Raw genomic sequence first — 5822 nt, forward strand, 5'->3', positions numbered from 1 at the left:
GAATTTCGCGTCGCACACTGCGTCGTGTGCAGCCCCGCACGCCGTGCAGCGGCGTGCCGAGATGAAAACCCGTGACATTCTGCCGTTCTGCTGGCACGTGCTGATGCCTGATACCCATGTTAACCAGGACTGAAGACGGCTCTAATAAAAGCTCACGGTTAGGGACAAGTCTTACAAAAAGTACTGTTCACAACATTCATGACCAATGAATTGCAACGCACCAATCTACGCAATTTCAAAAGCTGTTCGTTATTCATATACCATTTGACTTCTTGTAACACCCTATATCATTTAATAAGTTAAGAGCGGAAAAAAATATGCAGCATTTGCACCAGCATTGAAATCAACTCGACATTAATCGTCGTTTGATGTACCACAAAGATATGCCCGTAGACGTTATCAGACATGGTAAAGCTGCGTAACGCCTCTCTGTTAGTTATAAAGTCCGCTTACAAATGCTAAAGAAAGGCAGCACAAACGGTGCCATGTTGCCCGAAGGCTCTTCGCCAGGCGAAACACATGCAGCACTGGCCGAGGCGACCAGCGTCAGAAGGACGACGAGCAGCAGAAGACTGAACCGCTTCATGATGATGTCTGTCCTCGCCAACAGAGCGGCGCCAGTACATACGCGCTGCTTGGCATGGCCCCAGGCAGCTAGTATGACAAATAAAACCTGGATGTTCATATAAGTTGTTTAGTGCATTAGCGGGGAACATTCTCCACATATATAACACAGTAGTACTGGAGCGATGTCACTTTTGTTTTCGTGACGATATTGTACAAACAGCTTAAAGCGTTGGCGACTTTCGTTGTCTTCGCATAAGCATTGCCGGTGTAGAACTCGCACTTGCCAACATGAACCCAATTATTTAGAGCAAAACTCCACGCAATATTGGTATCAACAGTTGCAAAAGCCATTTTGAACATCTCTAGCACGTTCATTTAGCTCAATATGAAACATGATGGCAAATAAAGGCGTTTTATTTCACTTCTGTCCACCGATCAGTGCGCCAAGTTTGTGTTGCTATTGGCAATGTGAGAGGCCTTCAGCAGCGATGCTCGGCCTCTTACCACAAACCCGCTGTTCCTCTCAATAGCAGGAAACCTCGGATGAGTTCTTGACATGTGTCGCTCCAAGGACTTTGGTTTGCTTCTTAAGCTACAGTTCAGGTATCTACAAACAACAATCTGGACCGGCAGGGCTTGTTAATGATAATGCCTGAAAGAACAAAACGGACGATTAGCTACGTCCTCCTAGCCAGTCAGCTTTTTACGACGTGAACTCAGCCGACAGCAGCCCACAGCCTTATGCTAAACCCAAAACGTGGCAAACAATCAAGTCCATCGATCTTAAATGGCGCAACGCTTTAAAACGCTGCGTAGCAAATTGATCGCGTTCGTCGCAAGATGCTGTGGCCAGCCGCAATTCTTACGACTAGAAATACGCGACGTTATTTGGTATTTTATACCGTCTAGTATGCGAAGCGAATCTTGGCTGAAAAATCTGTGAAAAGCACTGATCTGAGCGGCATTCGTGAAGCATTGAGTTACCACTGATCCGTAACCTCAACACTGATATAGATATGTTGTAGTATGCTTCTGTCACCTGCTAAAAACTATCCTGATTAAATCTACTGTGTTTGGCAGCATCTGATGACTTAACTTTGTCATGCAGCGAAACGTCAACGTTTCGACATACGCTCACGTTACAATCGTTAGCGAGTACAGATCGATCCTAAGCTTTGGATTTTGTCGAGCTAGGATAATCTCTGTCAAAATATGGTTTCAGTCTCGTAATTTCGTGACCAGTTAGCTCACAAAAGTGTCATTTTTCGCCACCGGTCATATCCGGTAAATCAACAGCCTCTCACCCTGGCCGCGACAGTGCAGCGGTTAATGCTCGAAGGCAGTTGAGGGCGCCAAGGGCCTAATTCAAGTATAGTTTGGGCTTCTTTTTTGAGGTTTTTGTTCTCCTCGAACGCAATACCAATTAACCGCCCCGAAGCATCTCATTCCAATCAGATAGAATGGGTGCAATTGAACTCGGATCGCTGTAATGCTGCAGAATCACGGCCATCCGATTTCAGAAGACGTATTGGAATTCCCCAGCTGTCTGTTATTTATCTTGCTCCGACATCTAAATCTTTCGGCAGCACAGAGAACCAAGGGTACGGATCAGGCCAATTTCCGAAAACATTGGCGGTCGAGCTGCGTCAACAGCTTGTCGTTAAAAATCTACCCGCTTTTGAAAGTTGGCAACCTCGTCTTCATTACTCTCTACTAGCAAACCCTGGAACAGCGCATTTGGCTGCGAGGAAACTCTTCTTAGGCCAAAACCTATGCGAAGAAATACACCTGCGCAGACAGGCGGCACAGTGCGTCGATGATTTTCGGCTTTTGGTACGCATGCCCGGCTCGCCAGGTTTGAAAACAATGGACACCGCTGACGCAGGAAAGCGGACAAATTTTCCACAATGTCTCATGTGTTTCTAATGTAACATCTTCTTCGATAAGCATGGAATGTATGGAGAAGGTGCCAGAAAGAAAGAAATGCATAGATGACTACGTGAGTTATGCATACTTAAAGTGCACTTAGTCATAAGCTATCCCAAAAACCTGGTCCTTTACCCCTACCTTACACAAACGATTTGGTAACTCAAAACGTCATCGATAATACCATGGTAAAAAAGGCCAGCGGCAAGGTGGAAGTCTCCAATGGCATGCGTCAGTATATGTCCGCATGCCGGCACCACCTAAATATTTCTACTTATCAGCAGCTTGAAGTTCATCTCTGTACTTTGCGAACAAGCAGTCAGCAGTGTGAACACTAGCCAGCAGTGCTCACGGTGCCCCTCCGGTCGTCTTATACAGAGGTCTCACTGCTGTCAGTGGGACAACTACAAATGCATCTATCCAGGCAGCACACCCGTTGCTCGAACTCCGGCTTACGTGGACATGGTCCAGAGCCGAAAACAGGATTCAATTACCGACAAGGACAACTGCGGCGATGCCGATGACATTTTGTGGTATACATCTTGAAAACATTCTCCGACGCTTTCAGACCGCTGTGAGCCGAATCGCCTGTCCTTGACGCCATAAGTACGTGTTCACGTGTTTTGCTGCAGGGAAAGGTCCCGTCGATTTTAGCAGACTTTTGCCTGTTCCTGCACACAATGTATGCATGTTTCGTTGCAGGGAAAGGTCAGGGGCGATTTTAGACTTTTTGCGGGCTCCATGCCATCAGCAGTTACAATTTACAGCCACTGTCAGCACTGAACGGGTGTCTCATACTAGGCTGGTCAGAAGCACATCAGCAAAGACATGGCCAACACCTATTTCCAATTAGATAGTCGAGCAATTCAAATAAACATCATCGATCGCGATCCTAATGAGGCCATCATAACGGGATGGAAACCCTTGTGTTCACATGCATTGACCTTATTCTGGTTTATGTGTACACAGTTACTATCCCAGGCTTCAGAGGCACCCTAACCAGCAGCGAAGAGGGTTGAAACGTGGCATGGTGGTAGACGAGGACGCCATCAAGTACATATCCACAGGCCTTTTGTTCGGAGCTAGTAGATCGGCCTCAGCATTGTCCAGAGGACTGGTAGCTAAATGCACTTAGTTGGGTGTCAGAGAATGCACAAAGGCGTTAAAGTGGATCTGTAAATTCGGTTTGTAAAGGTTTTAAAAAAACTCATTTTTAGCCGTTGTGCTTTACTTTCTTACGTGGGTGCATACGCGAATAAAAATCAGACTACGATCGAAGCCCTGGTAGTGCGACGGTACGCCAAGTGCTGGGTTAGATCTCCTGGTTAACGAGTAATGCGGGTAATGTCAGATAAGGGTTTCTACCGGGCTCGTTTCTCCGGTCCATCTCCAAAGGAAACTTATCCCATTTTTTCGCGACTATGTGAGCATAGAGAGCTGCTAAGCCGCAGTCGGTTTGGCTACCGCACTGTGCTTGGAAATCTCGAACCCCGCATCCTTACACTTGGAAGACAACTGTATGATTACCACCGTGAGAAACCTGCCTAATATTTAGTGGTCTCCTCTCTCCGTGGCAAGTACTTGCAGCTATGTGGTAGAGAGCTATATATTGCATTAGTATTATATGCTTGTTATGATCATTTTGATTTGCAATTTTAATATCACAAAACTGATGCGCTATCTCGCCTCTGTCTTCGTCTCAGCAAGTTTGCAACTAAATTCCTCATAAGCCGACAAAACGTCAACAACCCACACGGTCCCCAGCACCGCGTCACCATAACAGAAGACTACATAAAAGCACATGTGTGGTCCATGACAATTGATAGAATATGTAGCAATGTTATGTCGCATTTCTTCCTTAGCCACATCCTATATGAGAGAAGGAACATCAATGATCGCGTAACAGATACACCTCGTAGATAAGCAATCTTCCTTCCACAATGCGTTCGGCGCAGCAGCCAGCGACGACGCATTTCCCTGTGCCCACAGAATGACGCAACAGCTGTAGTCCCGCCGTAGCGCCATATGGTATCACAATGAACAAACCGAAAAACTGGAGAGAGAAATTGGGTGGAATAAAGTCGAATGATGGGTACATCCACTGTCGTACACTTAAAACATTCGGCTCAGTCCCCTCACCGCCGTTCACCTAACACGACATAGGTGCTTTCAATTTGCGTTGGCCTTTGATGTTTCCGCAAAGTTGTACGCACCCTTAACCACCCACAGCTATCGTTTGTGTACACGCAAGCCTCATGAATTAACCGTGTTTGTTCGACTGCAGTAAATACATTGTACCAGATGACGCTGACTTGCAAGAATTTCTCGACAAAAAAGAAAGACAAGAAAGAATTAATTGTAAGAATTTACCCTTCGTTCGGGTGCGGGGTCAATTTGAACCCTACCCACTGAGATCTCGAGAACTAAGAGAGACAGATGCACCAAATTTACAGAGTGTCTTGAACTATAAGTGAACTCACTTTGGTCAAAGTTTGGGTTTCCTAGGTCATGACCTCCAGGTCAAATATGGTCAAACAAATTCAAATTCCAGGATGGTCTGCAAAGTGCCCCCAGAACCTATGCAACTGTTTCTAAGCAAAAGATCACAAGCGCATTTCAGGTCAGTGACCTTGTTTGACCTTTTAAAGGTCATGGTTGACCAAAATCATGCAAGACTGCTCGAGTTTTGCATTTGAATAAGCGACAAAGCATTACGCTAGCCAGTATGTTCCTAAAACAAAGTGTCGATTCAGGTCATCTCAGGTCAATGACCTGTTCTGACGTCTAAGAAGTCAACAGAACATTATAATGCGGTTCCTGCTGCCAATGAATTCGAAATGAGCACCACAACTACTTCATACAGCAAGCCCCAGAGTAATAAATCAGGTTGGCTTTGACTTTGGTCTGACCTTCATACCAGACTCTGACCGTCAACACAATTTCCTTATTCAATATCTTTGGTGCCTAAGAAAGCATCTCAGAGATGTATGGCTTCGCCAAACAGTCCGTTGTTGTATGAGGTTGAACGATTCCCTGGAAACTGTCTTCGCTGAAACCATGCCCTGACTTTGAACCCGACCATAGGTCAGCGACGTTATAAGGTACATCTAAATGCTTTACATCCGACGATCTGCTATTCCATTGTTTATAGCTATACGAAGTTGGCGCGGCTACGCCGCGCTGTTCGGAAGTCATTCTGGAAATACCTTCGGAGGGTCATGATGACCACCCCTTCCCCCCCCCGCCCGAAACGCGTGTTAAAGTGTATACGCTTCCTACATATGACAATAATCAAGCAAGTTGACATGAATCCTCAATAAGAACCTGTG

This window comes from Pollicipes pollicipes, unplaced genomic scaffold, assembly GCF_011947565.3.
Source record: "Pollicipes pollicipes isolate AB1234 unplaced genomic scaffold, Ppol_2.1 Scaffold_1600;HRSCAF=1878_pilon_pilon_pilon, whole genome shotgun sequence".
In the NCBI taxonomy this organism is placed as follows: Eukaryota; Metazoa; Arthropoda; class Thecostraca; order Pollicipedomorpha; family Pollicipedidae; genus Pollicipes; species Pollicipes pollicipes.